A 27,043-nucleotide genomic window follows, 5' to 3' on the forward strand; every position below is an offset into this window, starting at 1 on the left:
TGGAGGGATGGTCATTGATGAAGCAGCTGAAGATGGTTGGGCCAAGGACACTACCCTGAGGAACTCCTGCAGCGATGTCCTGGAACTGAGATGATTGACCTTCAACAACCGCAACCATCCTCCTTTGTGCTAGGTATGGCTCCAACCAGTGGAGAGTTTTCCCCTGATTCCCATTGACTCCAGTTTTGCCAGGGCTCCTTGATGACACACTCAGTCAAATGCTGCCGTGATGTCATAGGCAGTCACTCCCATCTCACTTCTGGAGTTCAGCTCATTTGTCCATGTTTGAACCAAGGCTGTAATGAGGTTAGGAGCTGAGTTACAGAACCCAAACTGAGCGTCAGTGGGCAGGTTACTGCTGAGTAAATGCCACTCGGTAGCACTGCTAGTGGCACTTTCCATCACTTTGCTGATGATCGAGAGTTTACTGAAGGGGGATAATTGGCCAGATTGGATTTGTCCTGCTTTTTGTAGACAGGACAAACCTGGACAATTTTCCACATAGCCGGGTAGATGCCAGTGTTACAGCTGTACTGGAACTGCTTGGCTAGGGCTGCGGCAAGTTCTGGAGAACAAGTTTTCAGTACAATAGCGGGAATTTTGTCAGGGCCCATAGCCTTTGCAGCATCCAGTGCCTTGAGGCGTTTCTTGATATCATGTGGAATGAATCGAATTGGCTGAAGACTGGCATCTGTGATGCTGGGGACATCAGGAGGAGGCTGAAATGAATCATCCACTCAGCTCTTCTGGCTGAAGATGGCTGCAAATGCTTTAGTCCTGCCTTTTGCACTGATGCACTGGGCTCCCCCATCATTGAGGATGGGGATATTTGTGGACCTCCTACTGTGCAGGCAATAAATTTGAAAGCTGTGTGCACTTTTACAGCCACTGGTAATGCATGGTCACCACGCTCAGCAGGGAGTAGATCTTCTTCTAGGAGGCTGCAAAAATCTGATACCAGTTGATTTGACAACCTCAGCCTCTTGAAGCGCTGCTTTTCCAAGATGTTAGGAAAGCTGAGTGTCTGCCTGAACATCTTTATACCTGAGTAGTGCCACCTGCGATCCTCATTCCCTCTGCTGCTCTCCCCTCTGCTGCGCTCCCCTCTGCTGCTCTCCCCTCTGCTGCTCTCCCCTCTGCTGCTCACCCCTCTGCTGCTCTCCCCTCTGCTGCGCTCCCCTCTGCTGCTCTCCCCTCTGCTGCTCTCCCCTCTGCTGCGCTCCCCTCTGCTGCGCTCCCCTCTGCTGCGCTCCCCTCTGCTGCGCTCCCCTCTGCTGCTCTCCCCTCTTCTGCCCTCCCCTCTGCTGCCCTCCCCTCTGCTGCCCTCCCCTCTGCTGCGCTCCCCTCTGCTGCGCTCCCCTCTGCTGCTCGCCCCTCTGCTGCTCGCCCCTCTGCTGCTCTCCCCTCTGCTGCGCTCCCCTCTGCTGCGCTCCCCTCTGCTGCTCTCCCCTCTGCTGCTCTCCCCTCTGCTGCTCTCCCCTCTGCTGCTCTCCCCTCTGCTGCTCTCCCCGCTGCTGTGCTCCCCTCTGCTGCGCTCCCCTCTGCTGCTCGCCCCTCTGCTGCTCTCCCCTCTGCTGCGCTCCCCTCTGCTGCGCTCCCCTCTGCTGCTCTCCCCTCTGCTGCTCGCCCCTCTGCTGCTCTCCCCTCTGCTGCGCTCCCCTCTGCTGCTCTCCCCTCTGCTGCTCTCCCCTCTGCTGCGCTCCCCTCTGCTGCGCTCCCCTCTGCTGCGCTCCCCTCTGCTGCTCTCCCCTCTGCTGCGCTCCCCTCTGCTGCTCTCCCCGCTGCTGCTCTCCCCGCTGCTGCTCTCCCCGCTGCTGCTCTCCCCTCTGCTGCTCTCCCCGCTGCTGCTCTCCCCGCTGCTGCTCTCCCCTCTGCTGCGCTCCCCTCTGCTGCGCTCCCCTCTGCTGCGCTCCCCTCTGCTACTCACCCCTCTGCTGCTCTCCCCTCTGCTGCTCTCCCCTCTGCTGCTCTCCCCTCTGCTGCTCTCCCCTCTGCTGCTCTCCCCTCTGCTGCGCTCCCCTCTGCTGCGCTCCCCTCTGCTGCTCTCCCCTCTGCTGCTCTCCCCTCTGCTGCTCTCCCCGCTGCTGCGCTCCCCGCTGCTGCGCTCCCCTCTGCTGCTTGCCCCTCTGCTGCTCTCCCCTCTGCTGCGCTCCCCTCTGCTGCGCTCCCCTCTGCTGCGCTCCCCTCTGCTGCTCTCCCCTCTGCTGCTCGCCCCTCTGCTGCTCTCCCCTCTGCTGCGCTCCCCTCTGCTGCTCTCCCCTCTGCTGCTCTCCCCTCTGCTGCGCTCCCCTCTGCTGCGCTCCCCTCTGCTGCGCTCCCCTCTGCTGCTCTCCCCTCTGCTGCGCTCCCCTCTGCTGCTCTCCCCGCTGCTGCTCTCCCCGCTGCTGCTCTCCCCGCTGCTGCTCTCCCCTCTGCTGCTCTCCCCGCTGCTGCTCTCCCCGCTGCTGCTCTCCCCTCTGCTGCGCTCCCCTCTGCTGCGCTCCCCTCTGCTGCGCTCCCCTCTGCTACTCACCCCTCTGCTGCTCTCCCCTCTGCTGCTCTCCCCTCTGCTGCTCTCCCCTCTGCTGCTCTCCCCTCTGCTGCTCTCCCCTCTGCTGCGCTCCCCTCTGCTGCTCTCCCCTCTGCTGCTCTCCCCGCTGCTGCGCTCCCCTCTGCTGCTCTCCCCTCTGCTGCTCTCCCCTCTGCTGTGCTCCCCTCTGCTGCTCTCCCCGCTGCTGCGCACCCCTCTGCTGCTCTCCCCTCTGCTGCAACTGCAGCTGCTGTTCATTTTGAATCTTGCCCAAAGTCCAAGCTATATAGCAGGATGTAAATATGATAGGGATAAAGATTTGGGGGGAGATGTAGAGGAGAGGGTTAACATCAGAAACACACTAATGATGTTAAATCACATGAATGAGAAGTAAGAGAGATCTAGGAGGAGAGCTTCCAACCTCCTGTAGAGTTCCAAATGTGTAAATGCTTGCTGTAAATAAAGAGCAATGGTTTTGAGAAACTCTCGACTCAAGCAGCATACTTTGGGAGAATAGACAATCCCCAAAACGCCTGTCTAGACCTCAACTACATAATGAAATATAGTGGCAGCAAGGAAAAGACCCAGTGAGCCTTAAACAGAAGATACAGGGCTGGCAAGAATAGAGATCCTTGAAGGAAAGACAAAAAGATTTAAGAGTCACCAAGACGTTGGAACATTGCAGAAGCAACAGATGCAAGCTAAGTCACAGACCAGGAAACTGGCAACTGTGAGCACAGGCCCAGAGCAGCAAGCAGCAGCACAGAAGCAGGAACAATTCCAGGACTCAGCAGAATAATGGAATACACACCACCACTCCCAGAACCATTTCAGAGTGCAGATGGCTCTCAACAGGCCCAGAACTTGGACAACTGGAGAAAAAGGTTCACAAGGTACAGAACTGCTTCAGGATTGCACACAAATGATTAAAAAGACCAGGCCAATACACTACTTAATGCAATAGTATCTATCGCTGACGATGTGATAGCAAGGCAGGGCATTGATGAGACATCAACTTCTTATTTCAGCATCCGTCAGAATATAATAATAAAGAGGGCTAAATTTAACAAAAAAAAGGAAAGACCAGGTGAAAGAATGGGTTTTTTCATTAACAAACTCTATAAGTTGGCAGGGAACTGCAATCATGGAATCTTAAAGGATGAGCTGATTCACGACAGGACTGTAGTCAGGGTCCTAGCTGAAGCATTATCAGATCTTTCACAGACAAGAGAGGATTTAATACTAGTAAAAGCAGGGCAGACTACAAGACAAATGGAACTGAGGAAACAGAAATGGACTTTTCTTTATGAGCAAGGAGAGGTCCCATGAAGAATATCAAATGAGACCCATTCAGTTTGTAGGCCATAAAAGAGGAAGACTAAGCCCGCCAAAACAGGGAAAAGTGCGCCAACCACCATTTTGAAATGTTTTTGGCGTGGCGGGAATAAACCACACAAGTGAGAAGAATGACCAGCAGGGCCAGGGGGCGAGGGGGGCACGGGGCGGGGGGTGGGGGCAGGATGCAGAGTGCCACAACGGTGGAAAAATAGGCCATTTCCAAACCGTTTGCCACTCAAAAATGTTAACAACCTGTAAAAAGAGGGAGAAAATTTCAAAACAGAGCCACATAAATGAACTGGAAGAACCACAAGCAAAGGAATGAATCTTCCTAGGGAAGGTAAATTATACTGAAAACAGTGTATTGATGTATTGAACTCAAAGTGGATAGACATCCCAAGAGTTTAAACTAGACACAAGAACAGTGGTTTCTGTTTTATCAGATGAATTCAAATGGCTCAAACAAATTACATTGCAACCCTCATTTACTAAATTAGAGGTCCTGGTGGGACAACTTTAAAAGTGAAAGGCCAACTCATGGCAAGGCTGAAATATAAATATTGAGAGGTCCTCAAACCTCTTATGTCATTCAAAATCAAGAGTGCTCTCTACACAGGGGAGGTAGTGGTAATGTCACTTGACTGGTATTCCAGAGGTCCAGGGTAATGTTCTGGGTACATGGGTTCAAATCCTACCACGGCACATGGTGAAATTTGAATTCAATAAAAAAACCTGGAATTAAAGGTCTAATGATGACCATGAAACCATTGTTATAAAAACCCATCTGGTTCACTAATGTCATTTAGGGGAGGAAATCTGCTGTCCTTACCTGGTCTGGCCTACATGTGGCTCCAGACCCACATTTTGACTATTAGATGCCCTCTGGGATGGGCAGTAAATGCTGGTCTAGCCAGTGACACCCATATCCCAGGAATGAATCAAAAACAACTAAGCAGAAAGGCATGCCTAAACTGAAATTCACCTGTAAAGTGGATGAAGTTGCTGATGAGCTATTTATGATGAGTATATTTTGAAATGAATTTCCAAAATTGTTTACAGGCCTAGGGAAGTTAAAAACAGAGTACCATATCACCTTACGAGCTGATGCTAAACAAATTTGCCTCTTTACACCGAGGAAAGTCCCTCAGCCAATCTTGGAAAAAGTCAAGGGTGAATTTGAAAAGATACAGCAGGAAGGAGTTATCTCATTGGTCACCATGACAACAAAATGGTGTTCAGGAATGGTTACGGTCCCAAAGCCAAATGGCTCTATAAGAATCTGCATGGATTTAACTCAACTAAACAAGTCAATGGAACATGAGATCCACCCGATGATCTCAGTGGATGAGAGCCTTGCCAAACTAGCCAAGGGTACTTTATTTACCAAATTGGATGCGAACAGTAGATTTTGGCAGTTGCCTATGGATAAAGAATCCAGATTGCTTACCCCATTAATAATGTCATTAAGTTGTTATTGTTTCAATAGATTACTCCTTGGAATAGCACCCGCTCCAGAAATTTTCTGGAGAACAATATGTCACACTATAGAAAGTATGGAAGGAGTAATATGCTAATTGGTTGACCTGCTTATACATGGCTCCACGAGAGAAGAGCACGATCGCAGAATCAGAGCCATCCTAAGAGTCTTGCATGATGCAGGCCTAGCATTGAATGAAAATGTGAGTTCACCAAACCCATGATCAAGTTTCTAAGTCACATAGTACAAGCCACAGGAATCACAGTTGATCCACAAACATCAAAAGTTGTTCACCAGGGTTATCTAGGAATGACAAAAGATCATGCAAGAGCAAAGCAATCAATCTGGTGATCAGGCATTACTCGCTCAATAGAAGGAATTATTTCTAGCCGCCTTACTTGTGCTATAAACAGCCAAGAACAAAAGAAACCACTATTATCTTCTACTTTTCCATTAAGGCCATGGGAACTGCCTGGGAATGGACTTATTTGAATTTCGAGGGAAAACCTTCCTTATTGTCATTGATCACGACTCATGGTGGATTGAATTAAACCGATTGTATAGTACCACAACAGAAGCAATTTGCTAATGAGTTATTCCACAATTTTGCATACAAATATGGCTTTGTTCATGTAACCAATTCACTTCACTATCCTCAAGTGAATAGAGAAGCTGAGAGAGCAGTATGAACCGTCAAAGATTTATTGAAGAAAAACGAAGACCTCAATCTAGCTTTTCTGAGTTATCAAACCTCAGCATTCTGAAATGGTTTTTCACCATCAGAGTCACTAATGGGTAGGAGATTGAGAACGCAGCTTCCATATCTAGAGCAAAAACTCAAGGCCAATATCACCACGAACAACTGTGTGAGGGTAAAACAACGTGAGGAAGAACAGAGATGTAAAGAGGCTTAGGACCGGTAAGTCTGATCAAATTGGCTCCTTCAAAACCAGAGCGACTGAGTCTGGAAAAAAGGTATCTGCGAAAGGGATCCTTTTTAGATTAAATCTTGTTGCGACCAACAGAGGCGGGGGCTGAATAAAGACAGGGAGCCAGTTCATTCCTCCTCATCCGGGTCATAACAATTTGGGGGTGTCCCAGCCAGATGGTGACCAATTGAGGGGTCTCGCCTAGATCAACAACTTTGGGGAACCTCGCCTGGGGTTGGGTCATAACACTGATGTATTATGTCAGATTACAAGACTGAGAAGTAAGAGAGACCTTGTGTTGAGGTCCAAATGTATAAATACTTGCTGTAAATAAAGAATAATGGTTTCGAGAAATTACAAACTTCAGCAGCATACTTTGGGAGAATAGACAATCCCCAAAACCATTGTCAAGACCCCAATCACATAACGAAACAATCTAAGGCAGCCAAGATGTCACATATCCAGATCCTCAATGAGCACCAGAACATGCAAAGTGTAGTCAGCAGCTTCTAACTGCAAGTAATCCAAACAAACTCTTTTCCAGTGGTAGGTAAAAAGCAGCTGTGAGGTCTGAGTATTTGTTACAGAATTTACCTGCATTTTCATGAGTCCTGTGAATTTGCTTTGTGTTCTCACCTTGGTGTCAATGGCAACTTTCAGGAACCCGTAAACCCCATGCAAGCACCATTAAATTTGAAAGGATGTTGAAATATCACCACAATGGACCAATTTCCACACTTGAATTGATAACTAACTTCTCCTGAGGGGATAATGCACAGCCTGCCAAAGGTGCCTGAGTTAAACCGGAAAATCAACAAGTTGGAGCTAGCTTCCAGACACACTGGCATTTTTGGTGATCATAACCATAACATGCCCCCCACCACCACCCAACCCCCACCAAGCTGCACCTAAGCCCCTGCGCTCTTCAACCTTAAAAATCACCCCCAAGAGTCAGTGATGATTTCACTTTTGATCATACATAGATGGTTTGGACTTGGGTGCTGGGAACACAAACTCAAAATTTACATGAACAGTGAGATGACAGTAAAAAACTTCAGGAAGACAGACAGCTTACTGAATGGGCAGACAGGTGGAATACCCAATTTATTGTAAATATGTTAAGTAAATAAGTTAAGAAGTAATAATAAACTTATACAAAACATTGGTTAGGCAACAGTTAGTGGACTAAGTGCAGTTTTGGGCATCCAATATAGAAAGGCCATTAAAACCCTATGAAGCGTACTACATAGATTCATCAGGGATGGTAGATATGAGGAGAGTGCAGACACAGAAATTATTTCACTGGAGTAGTTGAGAGGAGATTCAAGAGAGGTTTTTAAAATTGAGAAAGATTCTGATACAGTGAATTGGGAGAGACTATTTCCCCTGACTAGGGAGTCAGTGATAGGGATCAGTAAATAAAAATAGAACCATCTACAAGATGCACTGCAGCAACTCACCAAGACTCCTTCGACAGCACCTTCCAAGCCCATAACCTCTACCATTAAGAAGGACAAGGGCAGCAGATGCATGGGAACACCACCACCTGGAAGTTCCCCTTCAGGATACTCGCCATCCTGGCTTGGAAATATATCGCCATTCCTTCACTGTCGCTGGGTCAAAATCCTGTAACTCCCTCCCTAACTGCACTGTGGGTGTACCAACACCATATGGACTGCAGTGGTTCAAGGAAACAGCTTACCACCATCTTCTCAAGAGCAATTAGGGAAGGGCAATAAATATCCATCTAGCCAGGCGACACCTGCATCCCATGAATAAATAAAATAAAAATTGTCACTGACAGCGAGCTAAGAAGTTAGAAGAAATTCCTGTACACAGAGTGTTTTTGGAGCGTAGGATGTTTTACCACAAAAATGGTTGAAGCACAGACCAATGCATATTTAAAGGAAAAATTGAATAAATATTTTAAGTAGAGTGGGGTGCAAGGGTGCAAAGCACAGGGCGATGGAATTAGCTGTGGACTGCTCTAGCAATGCTGACACAGGCACATTGAGCTGAAAGGCATCCTCTGCTCTATGAACTTCAATGTTACAAATGTACATTGCTCCTGTCAATTTTCGACTGGTCTGACAACTGCCCTTACTTTCTATGGTGATGTTGATGTGACCTCAAGATTTGTAGTTAAATTTGATGAGCACATGGCTTGGATGCACGAGACATTTGGAACTAGTTGAAGCAGTTTGTACTATCCATTAAAACACAGTCATAACTTGGTTGTTTATGAGATTTTGAAATAATTATACACCTATGAAGTAAACTGTCATACTTATTGTTAAAGCATTACACTGACAATATTCAAAGTTCTGATAACATCTAATGTTCTGTATCCTGTGACAATTTGGTTACTGATTTGCATGTATTTTACTGTATCTCTTGTGTACATGAGCAGTTGCCATGGATGTTGGTTATATATTATATCTCATTATGCTCCTTTGGTCACCCCTGTACATCACCTCTGCCTTTTAACCACTTTTTGATCCCCACCTTAGTACTCTATAGAACATTCTAAATTTTATCCTGTGTGTGTGTCTTTGCAGTGTTCTGCTAGGATATGGCACACTCACACAACTGATTTCATCTCAAACAACTGCATATTCATATGGAATATTTCCTCATCTTAATGATATCTTTTTGTCTCTTAAGCACAAATATATAGCAAGAGATATTCATAAAGGACACACCTTTCATTTTCAATTCCTTACTAATGAAGTGTATAGCTGGTAAAGTGAGGCTGCTAGGTAGATGTTACACACCCTATCAAAAGCCTCTAAATTTCCAGGATAATCTTGCTCTAAATATAATGGAGGCCATGGAGTTGATTTGAGAAGGTAAATCCATAACTGCAGTCTAGTACCTATTCTTGTAATGTTCTCCTCACACAAGGTATTTGCCTTTCATTAAGGACTAAATACGCAACTTACCTGGTACCACAAGATCACACCATGGCCTGAATTGGCTACTGAAATGTCTTACAGGGAATGTCCTACAGATCACAATATATCCTTCTCCCTACTGTGTTTCAATGGGCAGTTGAATATGACACAGCATCATTCACTTTGATAGCCCAGGAGTATCTACTCTGTGGGAAAATATAGAGTTAGAGTTAGAATTGAGCAATAAAGATGCATGCCAGCATCACACACATTCATTAATTCATTTATGTGTGCGCTAACCAAAGGCAGATCCTTGGCTCATTGTCTGCTGATGCTTCTTCCTGAGCTGTTTTCTCATTTTTTCTGTTGTAAGTGGAGATTTGCCATTGCCTTCCACTCACAGGCACTGGGCAAGGAGGAAGGTCCAACGTCTACCTCAGCTGGAATGGGAATCAATCTTAGAAAAAGGGAACATTGTTTGAGAACATGCAAAATAGCTTGCAAATATGACAGGTTGGAGAAGGACACAACCTTTTTTGGGCTGTTATATTTGACTGCTTCTCAGAACTCTGAACCATACATGTCCAGAGGCATTTCAGGGAAAGCCTGCTTAGCCAGAATGCCAAGCACAGACATGATTTCTGTAAGGTATAACTGATGCTATAGAGCAGAGGTTCCCAAACTTTTCTTATTGTGTACACCTTCCAGATCTACTGGCCATGCACCCTCGCCAGCATACAGGTTTAATATTTTAACCATTTTAATGCCCAAGCATTGCATAAAATGTACAAATTGTAATATACATATACAACTTAAACAATAGCTTCATAGTACTACTTGATTTTAATGTAATAGCTGAGGTTGTTTGTTCGAGAGTATATGATTAGCATCTGGAGTGATATGTCGAGCTGTAGGTTGCTCAATTAATTGGACGTTAAAGCATTAATAACAAATCTTATGCAGTCAACAGTTGAACAAAACTTTTGTTAACCCACTGCACTTTCATCCACACCCCCAAGACTAATGCGCCCCTTTAACCTCTTTCAGTCACAGCTTATTGAAGTGTTGTCAATGACCTGACTACGGAAATACTCTGCCTGCTATCACTGTCAGCCTTGCTATGGGGATAGATAAAGATGGGAGTAGCAGCCATAAATTCCATTCCCTTAGAATCACATCGCTAAATTTTCCTGGTCCCAAGATGGCAGGTTTGGAGGCAAGGGGTGGGTTGTGGGGTGGGGGTGGGGGCATGGGCAGGGAAATACCTGTGTCCAAATGGCTCCACAATGCTATCCTACCATCAGGAAGTTTCCCATATGAGTGAGCGGGAGCTCAGATTGTTGAAGGCAGGCAACCGATTAAGCTGATTACAGACCCAATTAGGTTCAATTTTGAGGATGTGTTGGCATTTTGCCACTAGCAGAACGACCACCCACCACCCCCCCCCCCGCTCCCCCACCCCAACCCCCCGCCCCTGCGCTATGTGCAGCCTGTCTTCTACATAGAGGCGGTGTCCCTGCTGTAGGCTGGGGTATGGGGGGAGGTGGGGAGAGCCATTGGGCCTGTAGGCTCAATGCCCCAAAGGAGGACCTTTCCATTCCTTATGGTCCTTCTTTTGTAATACACCATGGGCAGAATTTTTAGGTAGGAGGGAGGGCGCGAGGTCTGGGGTCGGCTTGGGAACGGACCACCAACCGCAATCAGACCCTGACCGCGATTTGACATTGGTTGGCCAATTAACAGCCAGACAGCGTGAAACACGCGCTGAAATGCTCAGCGCAGCTGGGATGGGGGTGGGAGGAGGGCGGGCGCTGATGTAAGTGCAGGCGAGCACTGAATGAAAGCTCCCTGAAGGCAGAGAGCTGCCTCAGGGAGCCGAAGACTTCAAAGCAATTAAATAAAGATTTTAAAATCACAAAAAGAATGTCTAAGCATCACAATCAGTTACCTGAACATATACATGTTAAAAATTTTTGTCCATAGATTTTTACTTTTCTTTCATTTAATAGCGGAAACCTCATCCCGCCCTTGGATGAGGTTTCATCAAACCATCGTAAGATTGGACGGACCACGAAAAAGCAAGGACAATTGGAACTTTAACAACTTTAATTGTCTTCTTAATTGTTGGCAGGGGTGCTTCCGACACTCACGCGCACCAGCTGACCGAAGTATTGCGCGAGCGCAGGATGACGTTGGGACACTCGCCTGACGTCATCTCCAGTGATTTCGCATCTGATTGGGTCAGGTGCGCAGCCACATGCCAACCTAAACATTCTGCCCCATATCCCCAGAATTAAAGTCTATCTTGGACAGCCTTATATAATGCCTTTTTCTGGGACCTCAGCCTTTATGAAAGCCCTTCTCTCTGCATGTAAAGTTTTCAAATATGCAGAAAAAATGGAACTAATCGTAGTCCCCTCCAGGACAGGGATCTATTGCCCAACCAGAAGGTAATTTAGGATTCCTCTCATAGACCGATTGACAGGGATTATACCCTCCAACCATCATGAAGTGAATTCCTTGCATGAATTACCCACATGAATTACACCAACACCCAGTTGTCAATTTGCATTTTCGTTGTTCTGTTAAAATTTTATGCAGCCTTTCATTGCTCACAACGTAATTTCTTTCACAGAATTGTTTGCTAAAAGGACCTTAAGCTGCAGTATTCATAACCACAACATTCAGGTTTCCATATATCTCTAAACTTCTCATGAGCAAACTCCCCCCTATTATCAGTTAGAAACTTAGCCAGTGCCCCAAGTCCAGTCTGTATCCATTGTTCCATTATTTTATCTACAATTACCTTGCGCCTGAACTTCCGTGGAGTAACAATCATAATCGGATTGCTATTCTGCTCCTACTTTTTTACCTTGTAATCTTTTTGATCCTGTCTTGCCCAATTTTCCGACTCAGGCCAGGCAAGAATAGTACAGGGCAGCCTATTCCTGAGTCAAGCGCTGCTGAATTGGATGCAAGGAGACGACACACCCTTTTTTAAGCACCAGTTGCTATAAATCAAGTAGGTTAAAAGGTTCATCCAAGGAGAAGGTAGATTTATCAGGTAAGTGATTAGAACTTCGGGGTAAGGGATCGGGCACTTGGGGTGGGAGGCAGGGGTGGGGGGGCGGTCAAATAGCTGGGGTAGCTGGGGGGAGGAGGGGAATGTCAGTTTGGGTCTGGCCTGGGGGGTAGTCAAGGGCATGGGGCAGTTCCAGTATGGGGGCTGGGGGAGTCCTCTGAAGGCTTGGGGAGTCCTCTGGGAACTTGTGGGTTGGTGGAGTTCTGTGGAGGGCGAGGTTTTGGGGGGGTCGGGGGTGGGGGGAATCACGTGGTGAGGTTAGTCGGGGGGATTTCCTGTGGGGGGGAGAGGTAGGCAGGGTGTAGGGAGTCGTATGGGGGTCTAGTCAGGGGAGGTGAAGGAGTGCAGTGGAGGGGAGGGCGGCAGTCAGGGGAGGTGAGGGAGTTCATTGTAGGGGGGGAGGTGGTTGAGGGGTGGGGTGGGTACTGTCGGGTGTCAGTGTGTGTCTGCACAATAGCTTTCCAGAAGCTAGAGGTAGTTTTAATTTTTCTAACTTTTTCTGGGTAACTATTGGTGTAAGACAGTCAGAACCATCCGAAGTTTATGAGTTAAATCTCATTTTCAGATAGTTCCCAGTGCAGGACAATTGCCCATTGGAAGTTTGCTCTTCCTGGGAAAATGCTGTGCAATCCTTACCTGAGAACCTCTGGGGGGTTCCCCAGCGCATCTTTGGGGTACACTCAGTTACACTGCCTTGGCGCTCTTTGTCTGTCATTATTTCTATAGAAAGACTAATTCCAGTTGCCATGTCTATAAAAAGTGCAAAATGCAAATATTTCCGTCTTTGTCTTTATCCCATACCTTTAGATCCATGGCAACTACCTCATGAAATTCACGAGAGTCTTTTGGTGAGTATGTGAAGCAGCAAGAGATGTTTTACATCTCTAACAATATTTTCGTAGATCTTGATAATCCAGCTGTCAACCAGGCAGTGTGGATTTATACCCTCTGAACCTAGCCTCTGAAAACCTGATTAAGCCAGTTATCTAATTAAATAGTTATAGCTGCAAGCAGTGCCTGTATGAGCCCTGTTTTAAGGCTGGACTAAAACTCACCCTCTTCCAACCCTAACAGCAACTTTTAGTTAATTGCTAAATTAAATGAAGGCTAGACTTTAGATAGAATTTAACCCTTAATTTAAGCCTTAAAGTCTCTTAGTCACCAAACTCCAACTGAAGTATTCGACTGCAGCCAAAAATTGCACTCCAATGAAGACAAAGCAATGAGTCCAGAAATGAAACCTGGAAATGCTAAGAATGAAGCCCCGATCAGAGATTAACCTGACAAGTACCAGTAAGCCACCAGCGGCAAGTTATCTCCAAAACTCCCCACTACTCACATGGATAATGCTGCTGACCCTTCTTATCCTGCCCGTGGATGAGGTTTTGCAAATTGTGGCCTGCCCGCCTGCCCGTTTTGCCCATGTGACGAGCGAAAAATCTCACGGGCAATGTTAAATCGCTGTCAATTGGGCTGTCAAGGGCCTTAGCTAGCCTGTTAATTAATGGCGTGCACAGCTCCGACTCCCATGCGCAGCTGCCGAGCGAAATATCGACACTTGCTTGATGTTATTGCGCGTCATTTTACACTCGAGTGGGTCAGGCACGTGCCCACCCGCTCAGTGAAAAATTCTGCCCCAGGTATTGTTAAAAGATACAATAATGACCCGATTGAGCAAACTGCAAATCCACTGACTTTCCAAAGGCAATTACTTTATTGCACTCCATGTTCAGTTTTGTTTGTGCCTTTTTCATGGAAGGCTTACTTAACAGCAAAGGTATCTCGCGAGAGACTATATCAGCATTAATAAAATCGCTTACTCCATTATTTTGCATGGAATCATCACTCTTTTTAATGTCCTCAATGTTTTGCCATCCCCAAACCTAAATATGTAAAACTTTCACACTCCCTGACCTTACATCAATCATCACACTAAGTGAATCTAGATAGCATTTTAGCCAATCTGTTCTATATGCTGTTGATCTGCCAGCACTATCTAACACTGCACAGTTAAATGAATCCAATACAATTATCACTGGACTAAAACTTCTTGTGACTAGTACAACTCCTTTAGCCTATAAATTCTCTGTGTCATGTGTCACTTTGAGAACCCTGCTATTTCACTTTGGGAAGTTCATCGTATAATGATGCTTTGAGTCACCTGGCAACTGTTTCCCAGGCATTCCTGCTGTTCATTCACCGAATATTGTTGCTCCATTTTGTGGTTTGCTGTGGTATCCAGGTCTGCTAAAAGTACTTTCTTCCTCATTCCTTCTGTAACCCTTTCTTTGTACTGGTGTCTGTGTCCAGTATCTGGACAATCTTGAATGCTGCAATCCTCCATCCTTTGTGACACTGCAGAATGTCCCATTTGTGCCAACAAGGCTGTTGCAAATGGCTACTTCCCCAGAAATCTTTTCAAGGCAACAGACATGTGTTCCAAAAGAGAGTCTCTTTCAGAGAAATGAACCCCAGTTAAGATCAGGAGCCTGTGTGGTTGGGACACCTTAGCACAATCAAGAAATGTAAATACAAGCACTGAACAGGAAATCGCCAAATTGATTTTTTCAATCTTTTATACAGTCTGCTAAAGTCCATGATATATTCCTCTATGGAATGACCATCTATCTTTCAAAACCTATCAAAATATGACCAGGCCTCATAGGCATCCAATGGATCATTTTCTGCTAAATTTCATGCATGAAACCTATTATATGAGCCAAGCCTTCCTCAGCATCCAGCTCACAAAATATTTTGCTTCTGATTTTACTTTTGTTAGGAAGAGACAATGCCAAGGCCATACCTTGTTTCCTCTTTCGTAGGGACAAACACCGATCCACAGATCCACTTAATTCTTCCATTGATCGGAAGGTTCAGACCCTGATAGCATCAGCAGGAAATCATACCCTGACAATTTACACTTGCTTTCAGCTATTCTTCACAAAATCTGCTTAGATTGTAATCTTCTGTCTGAAAAAAATGTCCTTAGCTTCTAATCTTCACCTTTAGGCAACCAACCTCTGCTACCATATTAAACTCCTGACAGCCAGTAGGCAAAGAAGGAGACCAGAAGTTAATCTTTACTCAATTTTAGATTTATTCACAAAGTGAAGCATTAAAAATGTATAGCACCTAACTCTATCCCCACACCAGTGCCAATAAGTGTTCCATTATATGTGCTGAAGTAATTATCCAATGAATGTCCCCCATCTATATAGACTTAACCTTAATTTATACAATTCACAAAACACACCAGCGGTCCCTGGGCCATGCCCTTGCATTTTGGAAGATTACAACAAGCAGGGCAGCCACCATCAGGAAACATCCTAACCTTTTTTCAAATTTATTCATTCACGGGGTATGGGAGTTGCTTACTAGACCAGCATTTATTGCCCATCCCTAATTGCCTTGTTCAGGGGGCATTTTAAGAGTCAACCACATTGTTGTGGGTCTGGAGTCACATGTACAACAGGCCAGGTAAGGAGAGCAGTTTTCCTTCCCTAAAGTACATTAGTGAACCAGATGGGATTTTACGACAATCGGTAATGGTTTTGTGGTCATCCTCACATTTTTAATTCTAGGTTTTTTTAATTCAATCAAATTCCACCATCTGCTGTGGTGAGATTCGAACCCAGGTCCCCAGAGCATTAATCTGGGTCGCTAGATTATCAATTCAGTGACAATACCATTATGCCACCACCTTGCCCAATTCCAGGATTTTGACCCACATAATGAAAAGTTAACAAATTTAAAAAGAAATTAGAGAGAAAAGGGTTAAATGTTATATTATGCCTTAAAACCACAATTAAACCATGTGACCTCCAGATATGTTATTCATACCTCCCGGGATACATGTACCACAGTTTGGGACCCCCTTGCTACTGTGACCTGTATGGGTTCACCCGCACCCGAATGCAGGATTCAGATGGCCTCATTACAGATCTGCTGTGTACCTTCAAATAGATGGGCATGCTGAGGGCATACTCAACAACTGCTGCACAGCAATCTGTGTGCTGAATGTTGGAGCTTTCTCTGAGGCAGTCTTGCTACCTTGCACAAGCTGGAAACCAGATCAAACTTGATTAAGGAGCAATTGGAGCAGTGAGCACAGGGCTAGATAATGATAGTTCCAGTGGGATTTGAGATTGATGTAAGATTTGATGGTAGTCTTTCTTCCTGAGGAGGGGACAACAGTTTAGAAAGACAGGGGGGAGAATTTTCTCCACGTCGGGGGGGGGGGGTTAGATGGGAGCGGGCCAATTAATGGCTGCGCACCACCATTTTACTTGGGCGGGCTAATTAAGGCCCAGCCAGCGTGAAGCGAACCCGGAAGCGCTGAGCGCTCCCAGTACGGGTCGAAGGAGTAGGCTGAGTCGGGGCCTGCGCTCTTTCGGGCGCCTGCGTGCGTTAGTGCATTAGTTTGATTTTTAAAAACTTTAATAAAGAAAAAAAATTTTAAGACATGACCCCTCGTGACAATGTCACATGAGCTGGGACATGTCTATGAATTTTATCAAAAACTTTTATTAAACTTTAAAAACCTTCATGAAACCTCATCCCGTCTGTGGATGAAGTTTCATGGGCCAGAATCTTTGGGTCAGTGAGTGGGGGCGGGGCCCGCTCACCAACGCCTAAAATGATGCGCGGTGACATCAGGCATGCATCCCGATGTCACCGCGCGTCATTCAGATCTTCAGTTCAGCGGGCGCGCACGGGAGTCAGCTGCACACCCCCCGAACTGTCAAAGGCCTATTAAGGCCTTTTAAATATCAATTAAACTAATAAACTGAGCTGCCCATCCAACCATAAGGTTGGCGGGCAGGCAAAGAGCACAGGCGGCCTTCGCATTTATCATCAAACCTCATCCACTGCCGGGATGAGGTTTCATGAAGGTTTTTAAAGTTTAATAAAAATTTTTAATAAAATTCATTGACATGTCCCAGCTCGTGTGACACAGTCACATGAGGGGACGTGTCTTAAAATTTTTTTTTTCCTTTATTAAAATTTTTAAAAATCAAACTTACCCCACTGAGGCAACTCTGTCTCAGGGAGATTTCTGAGCTCTTTTGCGCGCATGCACTAAGGAGCACAGGCCCCAACTCAGCCTGCTCCACCTGCCCACACAGGGGAGCGCTCAGCGCTTCTGGGTGCACATCACGCTGGGCGGGCCTTAATTGGCCCGCCCACATAAAATGGCGGTGCACAGCCTATCGCTGCACGCCCACCTGTCCCTGTCCCATCCAACCCCTCTGATCGGGAGAAAATTCTCCCCATGATAAATGTGAAGGCTGCCTGGGCTCTTTGCCTGCCCGTCAACCTTAAGGTTGGATGGGCAGCTCAGTTAATTATGTAAATTGATATTTAAATGAGCTTAAAAGGCCTTTGACAGTTCGGCGGGCATGCAGCCGGCTCCGGTGCGCGCCCACCGAACTGAAGATTTGAATGACGCGCAGTGACATCGGGGCACACGCCCGACTTCACACGCCCGACATCATTGTTTTATGCATCAACGAGCGGGGCCCGCCCCCACTCGCCATCCCGAAGATTCTGGCCAGGAGAATTGAGCCTGCAGGATGGTAGCCATTGCCATTGTCAATGAGCACCAGCATAAAGTGAGATTGTATGTGGTCAAAAAGTGGCAGTGGTCAAGGGAGTAAGAGGTGGGTCTCATTGATGAGATAAGCCTAATGAGATTTTATGGGGTGCTGGGAGGATATCAGGTTAAAGAAGGGTCTGGCAGTGTAAATGTGTGGTGCCTTACATGATGTGAGTGCATCAAAGCTGACAACTGTAAGTTACAGATCACAAAGACTTGTATTTCTAACAGCTTTCACAAGCTCAGAGTATCCCAAAGCACGTTATAGCTAATGAAATACTTTTGAAGTACAGTTACTGTTGTAATGTAGGAAACACTGCAGCCAATTTGCACCCAGCAAGGTCCCATAAGCAGCAATGTAACAATGGCCAGATAATCTGTTATAGTGATGTTGGTTGAGGGATAAATATTAGCCAGGACACTGGGTGGAACTCCTATGTCATGAGATCCATTATGTTCATCTGACAGCTGTAAAGTGCATTATATAGATCAGCGTTGTCTAATACATTTGCCACTCATCGCATGTGATGAATCAGCCACAGACACGTGGCAAATTGATGCTGCAGCAGTGGGTATGAGTGTGGATATAACTCGCTGGACTGCTATTTGTTACCTGTCTCTAATTAAACAAGGAAAATCAAGCACATTACTGTTAGACAGGAGTCACATATCATTCATACCATGACTATGTTTATCAAATTATTGTTCAGTTGTCAGGTTTCTAGTGACCTGGAAGCTGAAGGACCACTTGCTCAATGAAACAAGAAAAGTGTCTGCCATTTGCTACCTTCTCAGTTCTTGATCTGTCTGGGTGCCTCTAAATGACAATACAGTTAGATCTGTGGGACTGCTCTGTGAAGCGTTGTGAAAGCAAGGTTAATCTTCACAAGGATAGCAGATAAATTGTTCTCAAAATTTCCTTGGGAATCTAGTGAGACTGGAAGATCTTAGTTTTGTTGAGCTAGTGGTTGGTGGTTTTTGCAAACAGTCGAGATGCATGAGCAAAAGGCAGTGCTGCATTGCTGCCAATGAGGGTTGAAATATGCAAATTTGGCAAGCTGAGGGTGGTGTAGCAACATCCAAATGTGGTCAACCTTCATCTTAATAGATTTGTTGAAATGAGCGATTGAAAAGATTAGGGCACTATTAGCATAAAAGGGGAGATTACAGGAGGATGGCCATTAGCCAAAGCTTTATTAAATGTCTGACATCTAAGTTCAGAAATGGCAGGTGAAACAGCATAAAGCAAGAGTCAGAGCGCAGAAGCCAATATTTAGAGATTTGTTGATTCTTTTCCCTCCCCAACTTTCATAATATACCAATTCTGATAAAATGGAGGCAATTTTTGAAGAAATTTGTTTTTCTGAAAATAATAAATATTTTGAAATAAACTGGAACAGGCTGACGGAGACAGACACTTCATTTAACAGATTGCCACCCCGCATTGAGACGGAGTACAGCCGGCTTGCTTTGCAGAGCAGTTGGATTACAAACCCCTTTTGAAGCAGTTCTCCTAGCTCTGACAGTGAATACATCAGTCTTAATTGATAGTGGTTTAAAATCTCAAACTTACTTTCAAAAAATTGTGCATTTGTTCTATTACTATTACATATATTTTGTATCATGTGGTGAATATGGTGACCTGATTGCCACAAGTTTGGCATTGAAATCCTATTGGACAATACTCTATAGATATGCATGGTCAACAGTGATAAAGTTGTTTGAGAAGTAAATGTGAAACAGTTTGCCCAGCAACACTTCGTGGTAAACACATCAAGGAAATGCACGTGAAAAACGGAACTCTTGTGCAGCCCTATCTTGCCAGAGTCTTCCATGCCCATTGCCAGATCTTGCATTAAGCCTGGTCACCCCATTCTCTGCCAGGTGCATTGCCCTGATGCCGTCTGGGGAGAACCCACTTGAATGACAAATAGACTAATTATCTCTACATCCACCTCATTTCTCAATAACTCTGCTTTGCCAGCCATTGAACAGAAATTCCATTGCTGCCATCTCTAGACTAAGTTCATTGCATCAAAATTTATTGTGCCAACTCCTGTATTGGCCTAAACAACCTATGAAGAGGCCAAGGACAGAAGTTTGCAAAGATTGTTCACTGACAATTTCACTGGAGGTCTCCTAACTGACTGGCATAACACGTGTAACTGGAGTTTCCATCCACTTTCCTCCAAAATTATGGTAGTCGATCCCAAAGACTGCATTGAAAATTCCCTCCCATTATAATTAGGCTAGAACAACCTCTACATCCAATCAGGTGGGCACAAATCCCACATTGTCTGCCTCCCTCTGGATCTGCACAAAGGCATGCAAATTAGTGCTGAACTATGTCCAATTTCATTCCTTTCATTTCTTCTTTAGATTTTGGTGTACTGTGGACCATTTTATGAATTAACCTAAGAAAATTAGATAAAAACATAAAAACATTTAAGAGTAGGGAAATTAAGAAGCATCAGAGAAGAAGAAAAAAGTGGGTCAGAATAAAAGAAGAAAGAATACCTGAGTGATTTTCTCCTCTGTTCGTGATTTTTTTCCCTCATTTCCAATGGATACATGCTGGAGCTCTTTTCCACTGATGGCCTACCTGTGGGAGTGCAGCAAATGCAGCAATGAAGAGTGTGAGCCAGCACCCTTAGCACTCTGAAGTCACTTTCTCATTTGCTTTATTTGCAATTTACAGAATTCGCTGCAGAAATCAGACTTGACATGAGAACATTGAAAAGCCAAATTATGAAAAACCCAATTTTTTTTCCTTGCAAAGTACAGATGCAGGAAGGTTAGAAATGCCCCTATGAGCTGTGGCAAATTGAACGTACCTAGTCTGAAAATATCAGTCACTATAACGTAAAAATTAACTCACCTCCCTTAAGAAATGAGATACGGCCTCATTGTGGAGTGTCAGACAGATTTGTGTTATCTGTTTTAGCTCCAAACGTTGCCTGGAGGAGGATTAAGATTAAAAAACCTTGTGATCTAGATGAGCTCCTAAAGTGGGTGGGGAGAAAAGCAGCCTCTTTTCTACCACAACAATGTTAAAAGGTTACAATAGGTTTGCTATCTCAGTATCTAAAATTTACTGAATACACTATAAGGATTTGCATCTGGTTTCCTTAGGTCCAACTGCAAGTAAAATTTAAATATAATTATATCTAACAGTTTTCATAGATTGTAAGAGTCGATTTTTAAAAAATGTAGAAAGAATATATTTATTAAGTTTATGCATGTTTTCTCTTCCAACGACAAATAACAGAATGACGTCCACAAATGTAAGTATTTTCATTGTACCTGAAGGGTATTTATAGATGCAATATAGAATAAAAGATCTTTTCTGCAGCAGCACAACAGTTTGCATTCTCATTGCTTTGACTTAATTACATGAGGTTATATGTTTCAGAAAGTACCTGAAAGGAAAGATCCCAACAGAGCTTTGAGAAGTCAAGTATGAGTACATAGGTAAGTTTTAAAATTTAAATAAATCACCCTATTGCCTATCCAGTTCTCTCTTAATATTACTGATGTGATCAAAATCATTCATCAGATTCCAATTTCACAGGGAGGCTTTGAGTTAGGTGTTAGGCCTCTCATTGATATACGAAAGAGACCCAATCCCTAAAAAATAGCCTGGCCCAATTTGCAGTGGCAATGTTCTTTATCACACTTAACAAATTGTATCATTTGACTTGATTTTAACTTCACAGTAAATTCAGCAAAAGATAGTGTTAGGATCCCAGCTGATGTCAATAATGGACAAGTCAGATCCCAGAGTGAAACCTGGCTTGGAAGATCCTAACATTGTATTTTTTTAAGAAGCCGTGGAGGTCAGTTACTGAACACGTTTATAAGAATCTGCCAGTATTCCTCGTAACACTAGGAATAAAATGTCTATAAAACAAGAAAAGATTAACTATATTATACTTGACAAAAAGATTGGAAAGATTTTAATACAGATACCAGGGGCAGAATTTTCCATTGTGGGGGCGGGGGAGAGTGGGTGCGGGTGCAGGTGGGTCGCCGCCCGTGATCGGGTCTGCGCCGCCATTTAACGCGGGCGGGCCAATTAAGGCCCGCCCAGCATAGTTGCCGACTCCCATGGATAGCGGGAGTGTGCGGGCAGCGGCGGGCATGCACAGACCACTGGGTCCAATGGTGACCCGGCAGCCTGTTTAAAAGAAGGCCTGGCAGCCTCCTGTAGGCTGCTGACAATGGCCAATTCGAGGGCACACCACAAGGGGTGGGGTGAGCAGGCCAGGCAGGATGGAAGGGCAGAGGAGCAGGGCAGGCTGCAGGGTAGGCCAGCGGGCAGCCAATGTGTCCCTTGTTTTTCAGATGAGTGCCTTGCTGCCCTCAAGGGGGTGGCAGCATGTCGGGAGGTGTTGGTCCCCCCACGATGGGAGGAGGAGGCCCCCTCACATGACCAAATGTGCCTGGGAGGAGGTGGCAGTGGTGGTGAGCTCCCGCGACACTGGATCCAGTGCCGTAAGCACTTCAACAATTTGTTGCGCTCTGGCAGGGTGAGTACCATGTTGGCATTGGGCATTTAACCCAGCAGGTAGCCTTACCCACCCCCCCTCTCCCCACCCCCCAAGTCTTACTGCTGTGACTGCATTCAATCATGTAGGGCATTTTTCCTTTGCTGGGTGGGCAAGCAGATAGTGCCCATGCTTAGATTAGCTGGAGTGGTTCATGAGGAGATGAGTTCTCCCTCACACCATATGTTGCTCTTAGTCGCACATGACTAGTCTGGGAGCAACCTGCAGGAGATGCAGCTAGGTGCATACTCAGAACTCCAGCACATATCCTATTCAGGGTGATGAGATGGTGGAAGGGGAGCCTCAAGGTGTCGTGACCAAGAACCATCTGCTGCCCTCGACGCTGCACATAGTTGCACATTCTTGCTATGGGAGCAAATACCATGTGGTTCCTAAAGTGATGTACGCAGCATGTGTCCAAGGGGGCCGTTAGGGGGGTGTTGGGGTCAGGGGTACTATCTTTGTGTGACTGATCAACAGTAGCAGGGAGAGGAGGCACTGGAGGCCTGATATGGCCCACTGTGGTTCGGGTACGGTGTGTGCATGCAGAGTCCATGTGCAATTTTCCATAATGAATGGTGTTCTCTCTTTCTTAGGAGAAGAATGCTCATAATGCCTAGGAGCATGTGAGGACTGGAGGCAGCCAGGCACACCTCCTCATCTTAAGCAGATTCGAGCAGGAGGCCCTTGAGCTGGAGAGGCGGCATGCACCCAGGTCAACTGGTGTCGGTGAGGCTGGGGTGGAACGGCCAAGTATTTGAGGCCAACAGTGAGATCCACAATGTCCTCCCAACATCCATAGCACTGATGATGGTTAAATTAATTATTGTTGCAACATTGCTCGGTCACAGAGTGACAGAATCAGAGGTGTGGAGCACAGAGAAAGGCCCTTTGGCCCATCGAGGATGTGCGGGTCAAACACATACCTAACTATTCTAATCCCATTTTCCAGGACTAGGCCCATAGCCTTGTATGTCATGGCATCGCAAGTGCACATCCAAATACTTATTACAAGTTATGAGGGTTTCTGCGTCCACCACCCTTTCAGGCAGTGAGTTCCACATTCCTACCACCCTCTGTATGCAAAGGTTGCTCATCACATCCCCTGTAAACCTCATGCCCCTTACCTTAAATCTATGCCCCCTGGTTATTGATCCCTCCACCAAGGGGAAAAGTTCCTTCCTGTCTACCTTATCTATGCCCCTCATAAGTTTATACACCTCAATCATATCCTCCCTCAATCTCCTCTGCTCCAGGGGAAATAACCCCAGTCTATGCAATCTCTCCTCATAACTGAAACTCTCCAGGCCAGCCAACATCCTGGTAAACATCCTCTGCACTCTCTCCACTGCAATCATATACCTCCCATAAAGTGCATTTCAGAACTGCACGCAGTACTGTAGCTGTGGCTTAAGCAGCGTTTTCTACAGTTTGAACATTGCCTCCCTGCTCCTATATTCAATGCCTCGGCTAATAAAGGCAAGTATCCCATATGCCTTCTTAAACACCTTGTGTACCTGTCCCGCTACCTTAAGGGACCAGTGGACATGCACACCAAGGTCCCTCTGATCATCGTTACTTCCCAGGGTCTTACCATTCATTGTGTATTCCTGTGCCTTGTTTGTCCTGCCCAAGTGCATCACCTCACACTTATCCACATTAAATTCCATTTGGCACTCATCAGCCCATCTGACCAGCTGTCTATATCCTCCTGTAATGTAAGGTTATCCTCCTCACTATTTACCACTCCGCCAATGTTCGTGTCCATTGGTTCTGGAAGGTTGAGCGCATAATGAGCCAGGGGGACAGAAATGAACTTTGTCATTGTCTGAACGCTAACTGATCCACTGTCCTTGTTCTTCCTTTCAGCATCATCAGGGCATGGCCGGCAGGAGGAGCAGCAGAGGCCCCCTCTCACACCTGAGAGCCCTCAACTCTCACCTGCGTCACACCATTTCTGCGAGGCAGGCACCAGCACAGATACTAGCACCTCAGTGGGCATTGGAACATTGTCTAGTGCCCTGGGGCACAGAGAGGGCAATGCACAATCGGTGGAGGAGCTGGCAGAGACAGAGAGTTCCGATGGCAGCGCCAGCAGTTGGGGGACTGCAGGGGACCAGGCATATGCTCAGTCGGTGCCTGATGATGTGCCTCTGGAGTCGTCCGCAATGCAGCAGCTGCAGGAAAAGCAGCCGGGTGTGCGGGAGCATCTGGGGGAGATACATGAGGCTATGCTTGGCTTGGTGTCCATGGTGGAGGAGACTGGGGAGATGGCAGCTCTGGAACAGGCAGCTCCCTCCCAGGCGGGCCCAGCACAGGCTCCACGGGTCAGAGGATGACCGCCAAGGTCATCGAGGCCAACAGGACAGCAGAGTCAGCAGGCTGTCTCAGATGCCACTCCGAGCAATGGGGCAGCACCAAGACGTAGCACCCGGAAACGGAAATGTAAGGCACATTAGGCACACCACGGGTTTCTCACTGGTGCTTTTGTGTTGCCCCGAGATCAGATTCTTAGGATTTCTTTTTGCTTGATTACAGTATTGTTTAATAATTGGGAGAACTTCTGATTTGAAAATTAAAATTCAGATGTGTAACCATGGCTGAGGGTGGCTCGTTTGTTCTGCATGTGTATGTTTAACAAAACTGTCATGAGTGTTTGTTTGGGCATGCAAATTTATGTCCAAGGCCCTTAGTTCCTGCTAATGACCTGGCAGATTTTGCACGTAGGTGCTGAGTATGGATGCGCCAGGCAAGGCTGGTCCTGCTGATCCATTTGTGTTGTGCGAGCTGAAGGTTCATTGGATTAAAGCCTCCCGGTGTCCCTGCCTCCCTGGAGTAGTCCTGGGTCAGCGCCTACCCCTCAGCATTTCCCTGTGTGTGCTCATCCTCGGAATCAGCGCTGAACTCATCGTGTGCAGCAGCAGCCACTGCATCGACATCTTCATCATCCAGTGCAAGATTGTGAAGGGCGGAGCATGCAACTACTATCACCGAGACACGATCTGGGGGGTACTGGAGTGCGCCCCCTGAGCGGTCCAGGCATCGGAAGCGCACCTTGAGAAGACCGATGGCTCTCTCCACCACAGCCCTTGTGGAGGCGTGGCTCCTATTGTACCGCTGCTCAGCCTCTGTTCTTGGATGGCGGAGAGGCGTAATGAGCCAACTTTTGAGGGGATAGCCTTTGTCACCCAGCAGCCAACCATCAAGCCAGGCTGGAGCACTGAAGAGCCCCAGCACCTGGGAGTGTCTGAGGATGTAGGCGTCGTGGGAGCTGCCTGGGTACATTGCCCAGACTTGTAGAATCTGCATCCTGTGATCACACATTATCTGCACGTTCATGGAGTGGAAGCCCTTCCTGTTGACGAAGGCACCGGGCTCACCTGCTGGCGCCTTGATGGCCACATGTGTACAGTCTATTACATCCTGGACACGGGGGAAGACAGCAATGGCCACGAAGCCTCTGGCTCGCTCTGTCTGGCTTGCCAGGTCCCAACGGAAGTGGATGAAGGTCAATGCACGTCTGAACAGAGCATCTGTAACCTGCTTGACACAAGTGTGGACAGCTGATTGGGAGACACCACAAAGATTACCCACCAACCCCTGGAAGGAGCCAGAGGCATAAAAGTGGAGGGCAGCTGTGACCTTCAGAGCCACTGGCATGGGGTGTCCATCGACACAGTTAGCGGAGATCTCAGGGCCAATCATCTGACAGATATAGTTCACTGTCTCCTTTGACAGTCGGAGCCTCCTTCGGCACTGCACCTCAGACATATCTGAGTAGCTGCTTCGCTGCCTGTATACCCTGGCAGCAGGATAGTGCCGTCTTCTGCGGCCCCTTCCACCCTGGACTACCTCTTGGCCCTGCACCCCTTGTGCCTGCGCCTGTACTCCCAAACGTGGCTTCCCTGGAGGCTGAATGTGCCTCCTCCCCCTTCTAGCCCTCCCTTCCTCCTCAGAGGAGCTGCTGCCTGTGGACATGTCAGCTCCCATACCCAGGCTAAGGGAAGGCTTCCTGAAACCTGCAGGCCCGCAAAAGATTCCTGACTGCAGAGTGCTGACCTGAAGGTTAAAAGTACATAAAAAGCTGCTGGGATGCCTTCTGAAGTACTGCAGATCAGACAGGCAACTTTAAAATGCTTTCCCTAATAAATGCTCCACAAAGCAGATTGACGACCCCACTGAGCCCTCTTATCCCACCCATGGGTGAGGTTCATAGAAAAGACTCTTACCTGCCTGCCCGTTGCGCCTGTGCGCAGATCGCACGAGCGCCTAAAAATCGGTGTCGAGTGAAGACTAAAGGGACTTAAGTGGCCTGTTAATTAACGGCGGGCACGTCAGACTTCATCGCGCGCCCACCCAGCGAAATATTGTGATGGCGCTGTGGTGACGTCGGGACGCTCACCCGACTTCACCGCACGTTATTTTACACGCGGACGTGCAGGGCCCACCACCCCCCCGCACGTCAAACGGAAAATTCTGCCGCAGAAAATGATTCAAACTCACAATATTCCTTTTATCCCTTACAGAAACAAAACCCCAGTGAAGTTTTATCACTGCCTCAACACTAAGGTTTCTTACTTGGGTTAGATCAGCTTCAAACAGTTTTCTTCAGCTGGTATCTCTCCCTGAGATACCCAAAAACTGCAATCTAAAGTCATTATTACTTCAATT

At 46.5% G+C, this 27,043-nt stretch overlaps 1 protein-coding gene across 3 annotated transcripts in view; it reads right to left on the bottom strand.

Annotated features, from left to right (window-relative positions):
* The window catches only part of dnajc5b (DnaJ (Hsp40) homolog, subfamily C, member 5 beta), a 185,571-nt gene extending 164,809 nt beyond the window's left edge, over positions 1 to 20,762 (bottom strand). Inside the window, exons 1-2 of one of the 3 annotated variants that reach the window (XM_078540415.1) lie at positions 20,704 to 20,762; positions 20,343 to 20,427 (exon numbers count right to left, since the gene is read on the bottom strand). The gene's annotated coding sequence lies outside the window, so the exon portion shown is untranslated. The remainder of the gene's footprint in view (positions 1 to 20,342; positions 20,428 to 20,703) is intronic. The other 2 variants (XM_078540417.1, XM_078540416.1) reach the window with 2 other exon arrangements.
* Between the last annotated feature and the right edge of the window lie 6,281 nt (positions 20,763 to 27,043).

Source organism: Cetorhinus maximus, chromosome 4 (genome assembly GCF_964194155.1).
Source record: "Cetorhinus maximus chromosome 4, sCetMax3.hap1.1, whole genome shotgun sequence".
NCBI classification, from domain to species: Eukaryota; Metazoa; Chordata; class Chondrichthyes; order Lamniformes; family Cetorhinidae; genus Cetorhinus; species Cetorhinus maximus.